We start from the raw sequence: 21,518 nt of genomic DNA, 5'->3' as shown, positions 1-21,518 counted from the left end.
ATAAACATCAGCTTTTCTCTCATGCTCTTAACACTGAACCAAAGACAATTTAATTATTTATCTTTCTTTATGTAAGCAATATTTCTACTTTCTGACAACATTGAATACTAGTAAGGAATTATAATCATCTGTATCAATCAACCAATTAATTAATATTAATTAAGGACATATGTGTCAAGCACTATACTAATCAATGGGGATGCAAAAAGGAGGCAAAAGATAGTCTTTGACCTCAAGAGTCATATAATCTACTGGGGAAACACTATGCAAACATATGTGCAAAACATGCTATATACTGAATAAATAGGAAAACATTAATAGAGGGTAAGTACTAGAATTAAAATTAGTTAGGACAGGCTTTTTGTAAATGGTGGCATTTTAGTTGGAATTAAAAGAAGTCAGGGAGATAAGTAGCTGGAACAGAGAAGAGAGAGAACATTTCAGGTATGGGGGGGAAAACCAGGGAAAATTTCTGGAATTGAAAAAAGGAATGTCAGGAGGCCACTGTCTATATATCAAAGAGATGTGTATAGAAGTAAGGGGTAAAATATTGGAGAAGTAGAAAGAAGTTGAGATGTGTATAAAAGTAAGGGGTAAAATATTGGAGAAGTAGAAAGAAGTTAGGTTATAAAGAACTTTGGTTTTTTTCCAGTTTTTTGTTTTAATATTTTGTTTTTCCCAATTACATGTAAAACATGTAAAAAATAAAGAAATGTAAAAATATTAAAACAATATTTTAACATTTCTGTTTAAAATTTTGAGTCACATATTCTCTCCCTTTTCCCCCATTGAGAAGTCACATGTGAAGTTATGCAAAAATTTCCATAAAATTCATGTTGCAAAAGAAAACACAAATCTCCCTAACTCCTCCCAAAAAACAACATCAAGAAAAAAGTAATTGAAAAACAAAGTATGCTTCAATCTGTATTCAGGCAGAGTCAGTTCTTTCTCTGGGTAAAAATAGATTTTTTTTCATCTTAAGTTCTTCAGAGTAGACTTGGATTATTGTATTGCTGAGAATTGTAAAATCATTCACAGCTGATCATCCCACAGCATTACTATTATTTGTGAATGGTAGATTTCATGAGCATGAGCTCATGGAAGATTTTCAAGGTTTATTTGAAAGCCTCCTGTTCATCATTTCTCATAGAACAATAATATTCCAGCATAATCACATGCCACAATTTATCCAGGCATTCTCCAACTGATGAGCAGCTACTCAATTTCCAGCTATTTGCCCTTAGAAAAGAACTGCTGTAAATATTTTTTTATACAAATGGATCCCTTTCCTTTTTAAAAATAAAATAAACTCTTTGGGGATACATCTCCATGTATCTATTTACCAGCTGGATCAAAGGGCATGCATGATTTTTTAGCCCTTTGGGCATAGTTTATGAATGACTTTGAAGACAAAATCAGAAGATTTTTATTTAATTTTGAAGGTGAGAAGGGGCATTGGAGATTATGGAGTAGAGGACTGACATGGTTAGACTTATGCTTTAGGAAAATCATTTTGTTCACTGAATGGGGTGCAGTGGGAAGAGACTTGAGACAGGCACACTCATCACTGGGTTGTTATAGTAGTCTATGCATGTGGTAATAACAACTTGTACTGACTAGTCTAAGAGGAGAAAAGAGGGCATAAATAAGAAAATTGCAAGATAAAGTCAAAAGGCATTCAGAATAGCTTAGATGTGAAGAAGGGGAGAGGTGAGCTTGAGTATGACATTTAAATTGGGGCCCTGAGGGTCTGGGAGGATGGTTTTGTCTTTTATAGTTACAGGGAAAATAGAAATTTTGGATGAGAGAGGGCAAGAGTTTATAAGGAAAGATAATAAGTTCTGTTTTGCACATGCTGAGTTTAATTTGTTTACTGGACTTTCAGTTTGAGATGTCTGAATGAAGTTCAGCAGTAGAGGCAATATAGGTAGATCTGAGAATCATCATCATTGAAGTGAAAATTAAAGTCCTAACTTCTGTAACAGTAGTGACAGCTCTGAAGGAAACTTCTGTGCTGTGAATAGTAGTCTCTGCATCCTTATCCTGATCCCATCTTTATAGCATTCAAATTTCTTGACATTGATGTGGAAAGGCATTCAGTCAGTACTAGATACTGATGGATTATACATCACATATCAGCCAAGAACTAATCTAAGTCCAGAGATTTTAATGCTAGAGAGTTAGTCATTAGGTGATGATTTCTTTTTTTTATTTTAACATCTCATTAAAAACTGTTTTTTAAGGTATGGGGGAATAGCTGTATGCATAAGTGATGCGAGTATAAGGATTAAATCACAAAACCCAGAAATATTGAGGCAAAAATATGTGTATAACTTCTATTACTTGTTTAATCAATTCATGTCTTTGACCAAAAGTTAATTACAAGATAATATTTAAATGACCATCATGTTGACACCAAATTTATTTTGAGTTTATTCACATCAGTATGGCAATATCCCATAGTTTTGCAAGATTTTTTGTGCTTTCTTTATTTACTGTATGCACTTCTTAAAACTCAGGTGAGCTTGAGGAATTTGTTCTGGAGTCTGTTTTGAAAATGAATTCAGTTTTCAGAGCTCTGGTATGGACAATAATGATGGATGTGATACTCAAACAGTGAATAAAGAAGCAGCATTTCTGACAACTTGGTATGTTGTCACCTTGTAGTCTAATACAAAAGCTGAAACACTAGGTTCTCTTTCTGCAAATCCTGTTTACCTTATAGTCATAAACACCACTGGTCTGGAACATTTTCAATTCAGTATCACCATAGAAACGATGAAAGGAGACAAGAAGCAAATTTCCATTTAAATAGGAAAAAAAAAATGGGAAAAAAAACGTAGGCCTCCGTACTCTGTTGGGTTCATTTATTTGTTGTGAAAGTTTTTTTAGATGTTAAAGTCTTGTAATTTTAGATTTGGAAATGATTGTGGACAAGAACATATTTTGTCAAGCTCCTAGGTATGATTTTCTTCACATTTCATTAATTATAATACATTAGAATATTTGAAATAAGATAGCTTTGTTAACTATCTGTTCACATTCTTTTGAGAGGAAAATATGGGTACCTGAAGGTTGAGCACTTGATTGTATAGAGTAGTTTCTCTGGCAGAAACAATTATGAGAATAGTTTTAAGAGATTACATTTTGGGAAAAGTACACGATTACATGTGGAAATTGATTTGCAATCTAAATTCTATCTTCCTTTTCTCCTCCCTGCTCCACCTTATAATAAATTTGTCTTATGTTATTTGGTTTGTTTATTGGATTGGTTATTGACGTGGATAAGCATCCACGTCAGGATTTTAAATTCAATTTTGACTTTCAATTTCTTAGAAAAAACAAGTTTAGGGAAGTCATTGCTCTGGAATTTAGATATGGATCTATATATTTTATGCCATACTGATTTCCATTTATCATATCTGCATAACATCATTGTAGATTTCTCATTATTTATACTTTGGGGGATATTTCATAGATCATCAAAATGTATTTGAACCCGCAGATTGACCCTGAGTTATTTTTTTTCCTTTGGGAGGACTCTTTCTGAGGAAGTTTTATATGTAAAACTTGTTGGAATCCTAGTGTCAACTCAACTTGAAACAAGGTGAAAGAAAACTCAAGGGTGATGTCAGAATCCTGGTGTTAACTCAATAGAATTGATACAGTGCTTATTGGTTCATACCTTAGAAGATATCCTTACAAGGTGATAAGTTGCTAATACAGATAGAAACAATGCTTGTGTTCATACCTTTAGAGAGCTCATAAGTATCTAAGTACTCAATGGAGTTCACACGTTTGGGAGATTCAGGGTTTAGAAAGAGATATCTGAATTCACACCTCCTGTAGGGTCAGGGTGCATGCTAGGAGATATCCCACAATCCCACTCTCAGAGAAGTAGCATAAATACAGCTCCAGTAAGCCACTCGAAAGAGTTCTCTTGTGAACTTTGACTGGGGTCAGAGCGGAGCACTGTGGAAGAAAGCCTACAAGCCCTATCTTCGAGGCAAGAGAGAGTCATCGTATCTTCTACCTTGGTGCTGGCTGGAGTCGGAAGGACAAACCTTTGGATTTGGAGACATTCGGGCGGAGCTCTTAGAACCAAGCAGAGGGATAGGCCTCAACTAACTGGGCTATTTTGGAAGGAGAAATAAATGTTTGCACTTTTAACACCTGGCTGCGATTTTGGAGTAATTATTTATTTCAACTGAGACTAAGGCTGCCTCCAGAAAACCTTCACAAAAACTGTTGTTAAATAGTCCAATAAAACAGAGGTTTTTGTGTGGAACTTCATGCCTCAGAAATCAATCTATCTTCCCTTCACTATATAGTTAGCTGAGCAGAACCAATTAGCAAACATCCACAGCATGTTCCAGTTTCTTGAATGCATTTCTCTTGCCATTTCATCATGATTCTTCCAGAAGCATCTCCTTAGAAGCTTTCATTTGAAGATACTAGTCATATTAGTCATTTTATGTGACTGGCATTTTAATCGTATGCTCCCCCGTAACCTCTTTACTTCGATAGCAAGGATTATTCAGAATAATGTTAGGCTATATGTCACAGTGGTAGAGAACTGACCTTGGAGTAAAAATTAAACTAGTTTTAAGTTTTACCTCTGACATTGCCATTGATGGTGGCACAAATTATTTAAACTTTCATTGCTATAGACAACTGTACAGGACAATAATTTTTAAGGAAAGTGTCAATTTTTTAATAAAGAGAAATTTCTCATCTAGAAGTTCTCTAAATCAATTTTATAGAAAAAAATTAAATCCCAAACTCCATATTGTCAGTCACCTTTTTCTCCCTGACAATTTCTTCTCTTTAGGTTTTCATGACACCAATCTCTCCTTATTCTCCTACTAAATGTCTGACCATGCCTCAATTTCTTTTGCTAAATCTTTGTCAATATTGTGCTTACTAATAACAGGGCTTTGCCAAGTCTTCATTCTTGGTCTTCTTCTCTCCTTCCTTTACAATATTTTAACTTGAATTAATAAAGAGGAATTCTTATGACATGCAAGAGAAATACCTTGGAGACACTGGAAGGTTGTGTGGTTATTTGGTAAATTATTTTTGTTAGTTCACCACATGGTGAAGGGAAGGTAGATTAACTTTGGATACATGAATTTCTATCTGAATTACTCTTCTAAATTGACCATTTAACAACGTTTTAAAATGTTGATTTCCTTTAGAAAGATTCATGTTCCAAGAAGGTCAAAGACAGAAAGAATGGTCCTATAAAAAGTAAACAATAGAAAAACTTTATAATCCCTAATAGGTTGATTCAGCAGTCCTGCTTACATATTATACCATGTTCCAGTAGTAGTAGAGACTGTATGAGAGTGGAGAGAAACAAGGTAGGGAAACAAACCAGGAGGTTATATTTTTAAAAATATTTTTTATTTTTATCTCAATTACACTTAAAAACAGTTTTAACATTTGTTTTTTTTTTTGTTTGTTTGTTTTTATTTTGAGTTCTAAATTCTCTCCTTTCCCTCCCATTGAAAAGGCAAGCAATTTGACAGTAGTCATACATGTGTAGTCATGCAAACACCTTTTCATCTAAGTCATACAGTGAAAGAAAACCAGTTGGTTATTGCAATAGTGCAAGTGTGAAGTATTGAGAGTCTGAATTAAGGTAGCTGAGTTGTCAAGAGGAGAGGAGGGTACATCTACAAGAAATCTGATGAAAGGAAAGAGCACAAAACTTATCAATTTGCTATATGTGGCAAGGTAAGAGGAAAAAAATAATCTGATACCTAGGTTGGTAGCTTGTGAGACTGGGATGATGGTGATATCTTTGACTGTGATATATAAGTTATGAAGAGAGGAGAGATGGGGGAGACATAGAGTTCAATTTTGGGCATGTTAAATTTTAGATATCTATATGACATCTATTTAAGATTTTTAGCAGGATGTTGTCAGTGTGAGCTTGGAGGTCAGAAGAGATAAGGGTTGGACAAATAGATACAGAAATAATCATTGAAACTATTCCAGCTAATGTCATCACCAAGTGAAAGAATACAAAGGGAGAAGATAAGGGAAATGGGAATTGAGAATTTAGAGAACATCACTGTTAGTGAGTATTATTGGGATAAAGAGATCATAAAAACAAACAAAACAACCCCCTCCCCCCAAAAAAATAAAAAAAAAAAACTAAGGAATGTTTAGACAATTGGGAGAAGAACCAGGGAAACTGTTATTAGATAGATACTTGGTCTTAAAGAATGACGAAAATGGAACAAGTGAGAATGCAAAAGCTTAAGAAGAAATTCACTTTGTTATCCAAGAAATGTGATATTCCAGAGAATGCTATTTAGCTTTAGTATTGGAGGTTAGAGAAATTTTGTTGAAGGGGATAGGGATGAGAGAATGATCATGAAAATGAACCTATGTGAAATGGAGTGAAGGGAGAGATAGTAGCAAAAAGCATCTGAACTATGTAAGATAAAGAGTAGATAAGAAGAGGAAGATCTTGGTGAAGGATCTCATTGTTTTCAATGAAATATGAGGCAAGGGTCTCTATATAGGCGGGGGAATAAATTTTAGAAGGTTGGGAAAAGGGATAAAAAGGTTTTGAAAAAGACATTGTCATAAATGATATAATGACTGGTATATAAAAAGGATTACCTTGAATTGTAAAGATGTTTTCCCAGTTTATTGCTTTCCTGATTTTGTTTGTACAAAAGCTTTTTAACTTAATATAAAAATTTTCTCTTTTGTGATAAATAATGATCTCTAATTCTTCTTTGGTCACAAATTCTCTCCTCCTCCACAGGTCTGAGAGGTACACTATCCTCTGTTCTTCTTACTTATTTATAATCTCATTCTTTATGCCTAGATCATGAACTCATTTTGATCTTTTATTGGTGCATGGTGTTGAGTGTGAGTCAATGCCTAGTTTCTGCCATACTAATTTCCAATTTTCCCAATAATTTTTGTCAAATAGTGCATTTTTATCCCAAAAGGTGGGGGCTTTGGGCTTGTCAAACACTACCTTCCTATAGTTTTTGACTGTTTTGTCCAGTGAATCTAACCTATTGCACCGATTGACTATTCTATTTCTTAGCCATTACCAAATAGTTTTGATGACTGCTCCTTTATAATATAGTATTAGATCTGGTACACTTAGGCCACCATCACTTGCATTTTTTTTTCCATTAATTCTCTTGCAACTCTTGACCTTTTGTTCTTCCAGATGAATTTTGTTGTTATTTTTTCTATAGTTTCATGGGAGTCTGATTGGTATGGCACTAAATACATAGATTAATTTAGGGAATATTGTCCTATTTATTATATTCACTCCATCTATCAAACAGTACTTAATATTTTTCCAATTGTTTAGATCTGACTTTATTATTGTGGAAAGTGTTTTGTAGTTTTGCTCATATAGTTTATGATTTTTTCTTGGCACATCGATTCCCAAATATTTTATTCTATCGAAAGTTAATTTAAATGGAATTTCTCTTTGTATCTTTTGCTGTTGGATTTTGTTAGTGATGTATAAAAATGCTAATGATTTATATGGATTTATTTTGTATACTGCAATTTTGCTAAAGTTGTGGATTATTTCTAATAGCTTTTTAATAGAATCTCTGGGGGTCTCTTAAGTATACCATCATATCATCTGCAAAGAGTGATAATTTGGTTTCCTCATTACATATTCTAATTCTTTAATCTCTTTTGCATCTCTTATTGGCAAAGCTAGCATTTCTAACATAATATTGAATAGTAACGGTGATAGTGGGCAACCTTGTTTCACTCCTGATTTTCTTGAGAATGGTTCCAGTTACTATCACCATTACCTATAATGTTTACTGATGGTTTTAATAGATGCTACTGAATATTTTAAAGTCCATTTATTCCTATACTCTCCAGTGTCTTTTTTTTTTTAAACAGGAATGGGAGTTGGATTTTATTAAATGCTTTTTCTTCATCTGTTGAGATGATAATATGATTTTTGTTAATTTGGTTATTGATATACTCAATTATGTTAATAGTTTTCCTAATATTGAACCAGCCCTGCATTCCTGGCATCAATCCTACTTGGTCATGGTATATTATCCTAGAGCTGATTTTCTGTAATCTTTTTGCTAATATTTTATTTAAGATTTTTGCTTCAATGTTTAATAGGGATATTGATCTGCAATTTTCTTTTTCTGTTTTAGTCCTACCTGGTTTAGGTATCAGTACCATGTCTGTGTCATAAAAGAAATTTGGTAGGACTCCTTCAGTTCCTATTTTTTCAAATAGTTTATATAGCATTGGAGTTAATTGTTCTTTAAATGTTTGGTAGAATTCACATGTAAATTCATCTGGTCCTGGGGATTTTTTCTTAGGGAGTTGATTAATAGCTTGTTCTATTTCTTTTTCTAAAATGGACTTTATAACCAATTTACTTCTTCCTGTGTTTTTGACGGTATTCATCCATTTCATTTAAGTTATCAAATTTATTGGCATAAAGGTGGGCAAAGTAACCCCTAATTATTGCATCAATTTCATCTTCATTAGTGGCAAGTTTTCCCTTTTCATTTTTAAGACTAACAATTTGATTTTTTCCCCTTCCTTTTTGTAATCAAATTTACCAAAGGTTTATCTATTTTCTTGGCTTTTTCATAGAACCAACTCTGAGTTTTATTTATTAATTCAATATTTTTATTATACTTTCAATTTTACTAATCTCTCCTTTTATTTTTAGAATTTCAAATTTATTTTTTGATTGGGGGATTTTAATTTGGTCTTTTTCTAGCTTTTTAAGTTGCAAGCCTAATTCATTGATTTTCTTTTTCTCTATTTTATGCAAGTAGGCCTCTAGAGATATAAAATTTCCCCTTATTACCACTTTGGCTGCAGATCACACATTTTGGTATGTCATCTCATTATTGTCATTCTCTTGGGTGAAATTATTATTTCTATGATTTGCTGTTTCACCCATTCATTCTTTAGGATGAGATTATTTAGTTTCTAATTACTTTTTAGTCTAATTTCCCCTAGCTTTTTATTGAATGTAATTTTTATTGCATCATAATCTGAAAAGCATGCCTTTATTATTTCTGCCTTTCTGCATTTGAATTTGAGATCTTTATGTCCTAATATATGATCACTTTTTGCATAACCTTTTTTCATAGGTTCCATGGACTACCTAAAAGAAAGTGTACTCCTTTCTGTCTCCATTTAGTTTTCTCCAAAGATTTATCATATCTAACGTTTCTAGTGTTCTATTTACCTTTTTACCTTCTTTCTTATTTATTTTGTGACTTGATTTATATAGATCTGAGAGTGCAAGGTTGAGATCTCCCACTATTGTAGTTTTGCTGTATATTTCTTCTTAAAGCTCTCTTAACTTTTCCTTTAGGAATTTAGATGCTATACCACTTGTTGCATATATGTTTAATCTTGATATTGCTTCATTATCTATGCTACCCTTTAGCAAGATATTGTTTCCTTCCTTATCTCTCTTAATTAGTTCAGTTTTTGCTTTTGTTCCACCTGAGATTAGGATGGCTACCCCTACTTTTTTGCCTTCACCTGAAGCATAGTAGATTCTAGCCTAGCCTTTTACCTTTACTCTGTATGTATCACCCTGCTTTAAGTGTGTTTCCCGAAAACAACATATTGTGCGATTCTGGTTTTTAATCCAGTCTGCTACCTGCCTCCATTTTATGGAGGAGTTTACCTCATTCACATTTATAGTTTAGATTACTAATTCTGTATTTCCTGCCATTTTGTTAACCCCAGATTATGCTTTTCTCTTTCCTTTTCCCCTTATCCCCCTCCCCAGTATTAAATTTATGAGCACCACTGACCTTACACAGCCCTCCCTCTTTAGGATTCCTCCCTCCCCCCCTTAGAGTCCTTCCTCTTTCCTTAAACCTTTCCCCTTCAATTTCTATATTATCTTCTATTTATCCTACCCCTTCCTTTTTCTCTTTTCCCCACCCACTTTTCAATGAGGTGGGAGAAGTTTCTCTGTAAACCAAATTTGTCTAATATTTTCTCTTTGAGCCATTTCTGATCATCCCCCTCCTTTCTTCCCCTCAGATATAATAGATTTATTTCCTTTGCCTCTTCATGAGATGTAGTTTTCCTCTTTTTACCTCTGCTTTTCCCTTTTTCTGGTACAATTTCCTTTTCACTTCTAGATCCTTTTTTATATTATAACAGTAAACCAAATTATACATGTACTCTTTATGTATACCCATAACAGAAATACAGTTCTCAAGAATTCTTTTTACCTTGTTATGCTTCTCTTGAGTCCTATATCTGGAGGTCAAACTTTTTGCTTAGCTCTGGTTTTTTCATCAGAAATATATGGAATTCACCTATTTCATTGAATTTGCATCTTCTTCCCTGGATGAAATGCTCAGTTTACCAGGGTAGTTTATTCTTGGCTGCATACCAAGTTCCTTTGCCTTTCAGAATTTCATATTCCAGGCCCTTCAATCCTTTAATGTGAAGCTGCTAGGTCCTGAGTGATTTTTATTGTGACTCCTCAGCATTTGAACTTTTTTCCTGGCTGCTTATAGTATTTTTTCCTTGGTCTGATAGTTCTGGAATTTAGCCACAATATTCCTTGGAGTTTTAATTTTGGGATCACTTTCTGTAGGTGATTGGTGAATTCTTTCAATGTCTATTTTACCTTCTGTTTCTATGACATCTGGACAGTTTGATGATTTCCTGAAAAATAGTGACTAGATTCCTTTTTTCATCATGTATTTCAGGGAGTCCAATAATTCTTAGATTGTCTTTCCCAGATCTATTTTCCAGGTCCGTTGTTTTTCCCATTAGGTATTTTACATCCAAACTTTAGTGTGTTATTTTCTTCATTTACTTCTTTTTGTATTTGTCCAATTGAATTTTTGATTGAGTTGTTTTGTTCTATGGAATTTTTTTCCATTTCACAAATTCTATTTTTCTGGGAGTTCTTTTCTTTTTCTAGTTTATCAAATCTCTTTTTTTGAGTTATATGTTTTTTCCATATCACTATGTCTGTTTTGTGTTGCCTTTTCCAGACTCTCTTGTAAGGCTTTCATTTCCCTTCCCCATTTTTTCCTACCTCTCTTTTAAGGTCCTTTCTAAGTTCTTCTAAGAGAGCCTTGTGTGATGGGATCCAGGTTAGTTCACTCCTTGGAGTTTCAGCCGGAGATAATCTACTTTTAGTCTCCCCAGGTTTTGAAATCTGTTCTGCCTGTCCAAGCTGTCTCTCTCCTGCTTCCAACTGAAGCAAACCTTTTCTGGTATGCTTCCTCCAGTAAACTCTCTGCTCCACAGAGGTCATATGGCCACAATGAGACTGTTCTACCCTGGGGCCCTGCTCTGTCTGAGCTGGTATCTCTAGTCAGCTGTTTGTGCTTTACTGCCTATCTCCCATTTCTGATTGAAACAAATCTTTTCTGGTCTGTTTCCTCCCACAAATTCTCTGCCCCGGGACACTATGATATCTATGCTGGCATTTGCACTGGTTGCCCTGGCTGCCTCCCTACTGTTTCCAATTGAAACAGACCTTTTTTGGTGATCTTTGAAATTATCTTCTACTGATAATTTGTTGTACTCCCAATATTTGTGGGTTCTGCCCATCTGGAGCTAATTCAGAGGTTGGATTTCATAATTATTGTGAGGGTGGTATAGAAAGTCAGAGAGAAATTTGTTTTGTCTCTGCCATCTTGGCTCTGCCACTGGAAGTCTCATTCATTTGTTGTTGATCTAATCAGCATATTTTCACACATTTCACAATTATTCACCAGCTTCATTCAGTAGTAAGTATAAAGAAAAAGAAATTGTAGATGGTGACAGAAATCTGAAGCTGGGCTTTGGCAGGACATGATATTTAACAGAAAAGAAGTAAAGGACTTGAAAGAAGAGGACAGTGTGAAGTTGAACTAGATCACCAATAAGTAAAGATAGAGGAGAGACTGTATTTAGTGTAGGGTAATGGAATGAGAAAGAGCTAAAATATATAGAAGTTGGAAATTGTGATGAGAATGAAGAATGGGGTTTGTAGTTGCAAGGCAGGGGAAAAGTAGAATGACAATAGATTATAACCTATGCTAATCTCTCTATATACATGTATATAATGCAGATACACAGTACAAAAATATAAATTAAAGAGAAAGAAAAGCACAAAAAGGAGTCAAGCTATTTGTGTTCCAAGAATAGAGGATATAGTTGTCAATTATTTACTGAATCCTGTATAATAAAAGTTAATATAATGTGTGTACTTGTATGCAGTTTTCTTCAGCATAACACAAGGGACGAAAAAATTTATGGGTTGGAACCAGAAAGGAAGAGAGTAACTTGAGGAAACTAAATAGGAGAGAGCTTGACAGTAGGTATATGTGGAGGGTCATGCTTGGATTTGGATTGGGACTTGGATTGGGGACTGTGACCTAAATCTCTGGGTAAAGGGGCATTCTATTTGGAAGACTGCTTGATTTGCTACAGATGCAAACACAAGTCCTTCCTATGGCCATTTCTCTTACAGATAAAATCTGTCCTGTTTAATGCTTTTATTTGTTAAGTGTTTATAAGGAGCTCAGGGGCCTTTTGTAGAGAAGCAAAAATGAGGTAGATTCTGATGTCCCCAGGAAAATGTCAGGGTAGGTGCAGAAGCTTCAGATTTATTGTTATTTACAGACTTTTAATACCTTACCTGGGCCTGAAGTATCAGAGGTCATGAACTGTTCATGGTAAGAGTATAGCTAAAAGAAATATCAAATATCATAGTTCAGTCTCTTCATTTCATAAATGAGGAGGCTGAAGTCCAGTGATGAAAAGTGACTTGTTTTACATCATGCAAGCATTGAACTACTAAAGCAGGATTTAAAACTTAGGTTTTTTTGCTTTGTACTCACACATGGATTTCATTTAACCATGCTACTTTATTTAGTGCTTTATGGTTACAAATAACTTAAATACTTTATTTAGGCAAAGAGAGAGAGAGAGAGAGATTATAACATTCAAAGCATTCCCTTTATTATCTAAATAATATATAATGTTACCTTGTGGAAGGATAGTTAAGAATCAGGAATATCTATGTGTTAAAAATTGGTCTTGGATGCTTCCTAACTGTGTTACTCTATAGCAGTCATTTGATCTATGTCTGCTTCAGCTTTGTCATCTGTAAAGTGAAGTTAACAAAAGCACTTACTTCCCAGAGTTGTTGTGAAGATCAAATGAGATAATATTTTTAAAGGAATCAGGACAGTGCAAGGTATGTAGTAGGTGCAGATTAGGAGAATCAGTGCTGACCTGTTGTTTAATGGCTAAATCCAAACATAATCTGACAGCATACTTTCATGACAGATGCTAACATATGCAGATTAGACTAAACCTGTTTTCACCCAAATGTCCATCTTAGATATAAAAATTTAATAAAGTGTAAATTTCTTGTAGACAGAAATTGTTTTGTGTAACTCATGCTGGTGGCCTTTCTCTGGGAAGTTCTACTTCTCAAAAGATGTTAGACTAAATGAAGTAGTTCAGAAGGTGAATGGGTTTCCATAGGTAAAGGTGTGATGATTCTACACTATGTGGCTAGCTCACTAAACATTCCATGGCTAAGTACCCAAACAAGAGGCATTATGTATGCTTCTCACTATTACAATTATTGAAATGATTTTTTATTTTATCCCCATAAATGTACCCATTCCATTTTAGTAAGACTTTAGTCATTAGAACATATTTTTATATAGTGGGCTAATGTGTTTCCCTGTAATTTATGCCCACTTGTCTTAATTTGTCCCTGGAAGCATATGGAAATGTTTTCTTTTAAAATTCTTATTATTGTTACTTTTTGTTTTCTGCGCCATTCATTTCCAAATATATTCTTTCGCTATTGCCCAGATAAATGTTAAAAATGGAAAAGGGGAAAGTTCAGCAATGTTAATTAACATATCAATAATGTCTGACTCTCTCTCTCTCTCTATATATATATATATATATATATTTGTTCTTTTTCTAACTTTTTAGTTGTACTCCCAATTCTTTGATCTTCTCTTTCTCTATTTTATGCAAATAAGCATCTAGAGATATAAAACTTCCCCTGAAAACTGCTTTGACTGCATTCCATATATTTTGGTGTTGTTTCATTATTATCATTGTTTTGGATGAAATTATCAAATGTGTCTATGATTTGTTGTTTCACCCATTCATTCTTTAGGATTAGATTATTTAGTTTCCAATTAATTTTTGGTTTCTTTTCCCCTTTAATATATGTAATTTTTATTGCATTGTGATCTAAAAAAGATGCATTTACTGTTTTTACTTTTCTGAATTTGATTTTAAAGTTTTTATGCCCTGATACATGGTCAGTTTTTGTGTAAGTCCATGTACTGTTGAGAAAAATGTATATTATTTCTGTCCCCATTCAGTTCTCCAAAGGTCTAAAGTATCTATTTTTTCTAAAATTCCATATACTTTCCTAGCTTCTTTCTTATTTAATTTGTGATTGGATTTATCTAGTTCTGACAGAGCAATGCTGAGATCCCCACTATTATAATTTTGCTATTTCTTCTTGTAGCTCTTTAACCTTCTCCACTAGGAATTTGTCAGCTATACCAATTCATTCTTATATGCTTAGTATTGATATTTACTTCATTATGTATGGTACCCTTTATGAAAATTGAGGTTCCTCCTTATCTCTTTTAATTAGATCTATTTTTTACTTTTGTTTGATCTAAGATCAGGATTGCTACCCCTGTTTTTTTTTTTTTTTTTTTAACTTTAGCTGAAGCATAATATATTATGCTCCAGTCTTTTAACTTTACTCTTTTGTATGACTCTGCTTTAAATGTATTTCTTGTAAACAATATATTGAAAGATTCTGGCTTTTAATCCAGTGTGCTATCTACTTCCATTTTATGGAAGAATTCATCCCATTCACATTCACAGTTAACATTACTAATAGTGTATTTCCCACCATTTTATTTCTGTCACATTATACTTTTCTCTTTCCTTTCTCCTTTTCCCTCCTCCCCAATGTTTTGTTTCTGACCACCACCTCTCTCAAACAGCCCTCCCCTTTTCAACCTCTCCTCCTTTTCTAATCTTTTCCTCCTTCTAATTCTGTTCTCCCTTCTATTAATCTGACATTTCCTTCCTCCTTTCCTCTTCTACTTCCCTATAGGGTAGTAGTTTCTCTATCATACTAAATATGTATAATATTCTCATTTTGAGCCAGATTTCATGAGATTAATCCTGAGGTTCTTCTCTTCCTAGTTTGATTTTTTTTTTTGAGTAGGTAAAAGAGGTCATGGTTTGCAGCATTTCTTACCTAACCCTAGTTACTGAGTGAGCATTGCCTCAGACAAACTGAGACTGGTTATCCTGATCTTATCTCTGAAGACAGATGGATGAGCAGAAAATAGCAAGGCTGTTGATTTTGTTCTGGGGCACAAGTTATGACAATATCACCTTCTTGATGTCATCATTCCCTTAAAGAACTAAGGGCAAACAACAACAATTGACTGAAAAAGGCAGAAGCATTGAGTTTTTAGCACTCACTGCCACTTCAAAATCCATTGTTTAATATTTACTGAAGATTTTTTGTTTGTTTGTTTTTGGATGCTGTCCATGATACCTCTCTCTCTCTTTCTTTGTCCCTCTGTCTCTCTGTCTCTGTCTCTGTCTCTCTCTGTTTCTCTGTCTCTCTGTCTCTCTGTCTCTGTCTTTCTCTCTCTGTTTCTCTCTCTCTCTCTCTCTCTCTCTCTCTCTCTCTCTCTCTCTCTCTCTTCCTCTCTCTCTCTTTCTCTTCCTCTCTTCTCTCTCCCCTTCTGTCTTTCTCTCTCCCTTTCCCTCTTTGTTTTCTCTCTGTCTCTCTTTCCTTATTGCAAGTGCAATAATATTATGTTTGTAGAATTCACTTTACAAAACAACGAGGGTCAAAGATTTATTTAACATTTCCCAGTTGATGATCATATCTTTTGTTTTTAGTGCTTTGTTTTCATCAAAAGATGCTGCCATATTTGTTTTTTGCCAAAAGTTACTCACTGCCTGTGTATTAATTTTTGCCAAAACATTATTTTGTTACATAAGAGGCTGTACTTCGCAGTGATCTATTAGGGAATAAATGCCTAGTAGTAAAATCTCTGGTTCAAAAATTATGGATATTTTTGTCACTTTATTTCAGATATTCCCTGTTGTTCCAAAATGGCTATATTGATTAACTGCTTCACCAATAAGGTACAAACATGTTTAGTTTGAGGCAGATAGGTAGCTCAGTTGAATAGAGTATTGGAACTGCAATCAATAATATCTGAGTTGGGCAAATCACTAAAACTCTGTGTACTTCAGTAAAATGAGGATGTCTTTATACTTACCTCACACAGTTGTGGTGAAGATTAAATGAGATAATATTTGCAAAATAATTAGCAGAAAACTTGGCAAGTTGTAATCATGTAAGAAAAGCTTATTCCTTTCCTGTACTCTAAGTTTGGCACTTTCCTGACACAGTAAAGACTTTACTGTATTTACTTTACAATAAACACAGTACTTTCATGGCACACTATCAATAAAATTATGTAGAAGTTGGGTGCAAACTTAAAAGATGCAATTTAATAGGGATAAATACAATTCTGATGTATTTATAAAATAAATATATCTTATATACTTGGTTAAAAAATCACATTCATGAGTTCAAGATACAGGAGAAATAGCTAGACTATACTTTATCTGAAAACTCTCACTAGGAGTTATCATGGACAGCAAATTCAATATAAGTCAACAGTGTAATACAGCAACTAATAAAACAAGTCACAAACTCTGAGGTTCAGTTTTCTCATCTGTAAAAGGAAGATCTTGGGCCAAATAGGTGGTGCAGTGGATACAGCACCAGCCCTGAAGTCAGGAGGACCTCAATTCAAATCTGATCTCAGACACTTAACACTTCCCTAGCTGTGTGATCCTGGGCAAGTCACTTAACCCCAATTGCCTCAGCAAAAAAAAAAAAGAAAAAGAAAAAAAAAAAGAAAAAAAAAGGAAGATCTCGTTATCCTAGGAACATTGACAATGTTTACTTTTTCTCATTTTTTCCAAGTTGATGGCTATGAGGTAAAAGCTTAGAGTTGTTTTAATTTATACTTTCTCATTAACAATTAGGAGTTCTTTTATCTACTTGGTGATAATTTTCAGTTCTTTGAAAATTGAACATATTCTTTGACTTTTGTGTATTTGTGAGAAAGCTTTCTTCAAGAGAGACTAAATTGATCTATGTTGTTCATGTCTTGTAACATCACAGGTGATAGAATTGATTATTCTTTAAAAGAAAATAAGCAAATGATTACAGATGTAGCAACTGTTTCTGAATTAGCTGCTGTATTCAGTCAAAACCTTTGATTGGCTAGCACAAAGTTCAAAATAAATACCAAATTAGTAGTAAGAAAAGTGATAAATGACACTGTGTTCAATTCTTACGGCTCCATTTTGACTCTTCTATACAACCTGTCAGTGCTGAAATATAGAAAACAAGTAACAATGAAGGCATTAAATTGGACAATTACCATTTTCTTGCATAGTTTAACCAATGAAAAATAATTGCCACAAGGAGAAAAACAGAACCCCAAAGTCATATCATCCAAAATATGATTGATAGTTTCTTTGGTAAAGGTAGGGTATTCCTTATATTTAGGGAATTAATTCAAATATAAGAAAAAGAGAATCCAATATAAATAAATGGTCAAAGGATATAAACAAGTAGTTTTATAAAGGTAAAAACAAACTATCAACAGCCTCATGGGGGAAAATAAATACTCTGAATCACCAAAATAACTGAAATTCAAATTGAATTAACTATCAAGATGGACAGAGATGAAAAAAAAAGATAATGTCAATTTTTGGAGGGTTAAAACTTTAACTTTTTTGGTAGAGTTGTGAATTGGTTATTATTCTGGAAAACAATTTGGAACCATAAACCATATGTACATAAATATTTATCAATTTTGTTACAGCAAAGAAATAAAAACTAAATGTATCCCCATTATTTGGATAATGATTTAACAATTTATTGTACATCAATGTGATGAAATATTATTGTATTAAAGGAGAGAAATTCAGAGAAACCTAGAAGCAGGACTTCTACAAATTTATATATAATAAAGTGAGCCGAACCAGGAAACAACATAATAAGGAAATGCTAGAGGATCAATAATAAAACATACTTTGTGCCCCCTGATGTAGGACAATGGATTAGAAGTAAAAAATGAGCCATATATATTTAGATTTAGCTAATATATGAGCTTGCTTCATCTGAATATACTTGTAAGTGTGGTTTTTGTTTTGTTTGGCTCATAGAGGGAGCCAGTAGAAGTGATTTTAAAAAGGAGAAAAAGAGAAAAGAAAAACTATTTTGTATGCATATGTGTGTATAGCTATATATATTCTTAGCTATATGCACACATTTGTACATGCAAAAAAGAAAATGTCTAGAAAGAAACAAGCCAATCAGCTTTGAAATTAATGTGCTGAATTTAACACATGCTGCAAATAAGGAATTAAGCTGGCTTTTTAGAGATTCAGTTTCAATAAAACTTTTTTGTTCTTTGTGTATGGACTTGTTTGTGTTTGCCAAGTTTAGGATAGCAAAAAATAAGAATTAAAAATAGCAACAAGTATTTAGAGACAACATGAGTAGCACATTATTGTTTTCAATTTTAAAAAAAACTTAGTTGTATGACCTTGGGCAAGTCATTTTAGTTTCCTTGACCTCAACATTCCTATCTGTTAAATAAGGGAATAGGACCAGATATTCTCTAAATATTTGATTTTGTAGCACCAGAGATGTCAGATTTGTTGCCTGCCAGTGAAAACTCCCAAGAGTTGCCTGAATCAAATTAAAATTTAAATGGGAAATATTTACAAACTAAACTCAAATACCATACAACACAGATAATTTTAATTTGTGTTTTTAAAAGTTTTTTTAAATTTTAATTTAATTATATTAAGTTAAATTTAAGTTAATTTAATTTAAAGTATTTAAGTTAATATGCAGCTTACAAAGATTTATTTGTATTTGTGTTTTTTACTAGTGATGCAATTCTATTACTCATAGTACTGTATGGATAGTTACTGAAGGGTTTAAAATAGGAAATAGTCCAAGAATGAGTCTGGATAAGAAAGTGGAAAGAAGTTAAAATTATCACCTTCTCAGGGGATATCCAGAGTAATAAAGACAATGATTCATTTATCTATATTTTAGGACAATTTTAACCCAGGAAACATTGTTATTCATATTTATTATATTTTTGGTATTTATTTAAAAAGTAATATAAAATAGTTGGATTTTATAGTTATAAAGGTATATAATAGAAAAAATGGTGTTAATCATGAAAAAAAAACTACCTAAGAAAAGTTCTCTGTCTGGTAAACATATACAGTAAATATTGGCCATATAACTTCCAGGAAAATGGGACAGCTATTTAATTGAGATGATTATCTGGAAATCAAGGTGTAGTTATGCTAGAATGGGGAAAAATAGATTTTATACTTAAATTCATCTAGTTTGCTTGAATATTTTCAGATCTATTCAATTCCAAATAATTTTTTTCAATTGGATGGAATTAAAGTTAGGAATTCTGGCATCTGGGACAAATTCAGGGGAGGTGAGAAAGTTACAGACACTTGTATATACTACTAATACTGTCTATCCTGAGTATCCTATCAGTTTCTGGCTTGCTAGTCCAGACAAATATTGAAAACAATCCATTCCAGTTGAATGGAATTAGGTCTATGCAATGGTGGATAAGTTATAGGTGGAGACAGGAAAGGATGTGAGTTTGTGATGATGCAATCCTTCATTTTTTCATCAGTAACTCTGCTTGGTTTGGACTCTATGGAACATCATTCCTCCTCCAGGAAAAGATGGTAATCTAAAATCTCATCTCTATGTAGATTGACTCAGTATTTGATACTCAAAACCTTTTCTACTCCCTCATTTGCCTCTCTCCCTCCAATTTTAGCGTTAGAGGATAAAACAATGTTATCCTCTAAACCTTTCTACCAGGAGAACTCAAAACTCTGCTGGTAATTCTCCTCTTTTCATCAGAGATTCTGCTTGATTTCTACTTCACAAAATTGTGTAGCATTGATTCAGAATTTCATGCACCAATGCCAAGTATCCCGGGCATAATTTTGTATATTATTTTACCCCATTATATTGTAAACTTCTTGATTTCAGCAGCTGTCTTTTGCCTCTTTTTGTATCTGCAGGACTTAGCACTGTTTGATAAATAATAGGTTTTTAATAAATGTTTATTGAATTGGATTGAATTTAATGTTGGATAGCATGGTGATGGGAGAAAGAAATCATTGAATGTACAATCTTTATTGGGAGGAAGCATATCCTTTTCTTTCCACCTCCAACAAGGCTGACTCCTGGGGCAAAAGCCTTTTTGGCCCATGTTACTTTTAGCTCTGCATATAGACAAAGCCCTAAGATCATTTCAAAGAAAATGAGGCAATCCTTATTATTATTTCCTTAATCTTTATGGGGAAATAATTATGAATAAGAATTTAGCAATATAAATTATTTTTTCATTATGCTGTTCCTCTGGTTAGATTGTAAGTTTCAAGAAGATATAAAGCTTTTCTTAAACTGTAATATATTAATTTGTACACATAAAAGTATTTTTGATTTGAATTACTTTTTAAATTGCTTAATAAATTGTTTAGTTTTTATTGTAAAGTATTAAGCATAAAAAGAATATTAAATAAATGGTATTATATATTGATATGCATGTGGTTTTGTGATTACTGGGAGCTACAGGGTGACCACATAATGTACTGGAAAACTCCAGCTGCTTATCCAACAATAACTTTGCACTAATGGATATACCCTGTGAAAACACTTTGGATATCTTTATCCAAAGCATAGCTGTTCTGTTCTTTTTAAGGCCTGTTCCCTTGCCTGATTTATGCTTATTTAAAATAGATAAATTTGACAGTTTTATTATCCATCATGTTTATTATCCTTCACACAAATAGTCAAATTTCATGTAAATTACATAATCTCTTTGGAAACACATAGACTGAAAGATCTCTATGTTTTTAAGCTATTTTAATAATTATTACTTTTATGGTTATAAAAAAATAAAGCAGAGATGCAATGCAAAACTTCAGTTTCAGATGATGGCTTGATCAATAATTGGGGATGAGTAGGCTGGAGAAGAGAATACTCAGAACAGGGGAATAAAGTCTTCAGGTGGAAGAGAGATGATACTTGTTCTGTTTAACCCCAGAGAATAAAACCAGCAGCAGTGGCAATGGATTGAATTTTAAATAAGGCAAAATTTTAGGCTTGATATAAGATGGAAAAACTTCTTTAGAACAATTCCTTTAAAAACTATCTAAAAGTAGAATGGGCTGCCTTGGGAGGTGATGGCTTCATCTACTTTGTGGTCTTCAAAGAGAACATATGGAATTTTACTTAAGATAAGGGTATTTAATGAGGACCATTGAACATATGGACTCTCAGGGAAAAGTACCTAGAATAATATTAATCTAGCAAAAATGATTCCTTTAGA

Source organism: Sarcophilus harrisii, chromosome 3 (assembly GCF_902635505.1).
Source record: "Sarcophilus harrisii chromosome 3, mSarHar1.11, whole genome shotgun sequence".
NCBI lineage: Eukaryota > Metazoa > Chordata > Mammalia > Dasyuromorphia > Dasyuridae > Sarcophilus > Sarcophilus harrisii.
The sequence above is the reverse complement of the archived record's forward strand: the minus strand, read 5'-3'. Positions refer to the sequence as shown.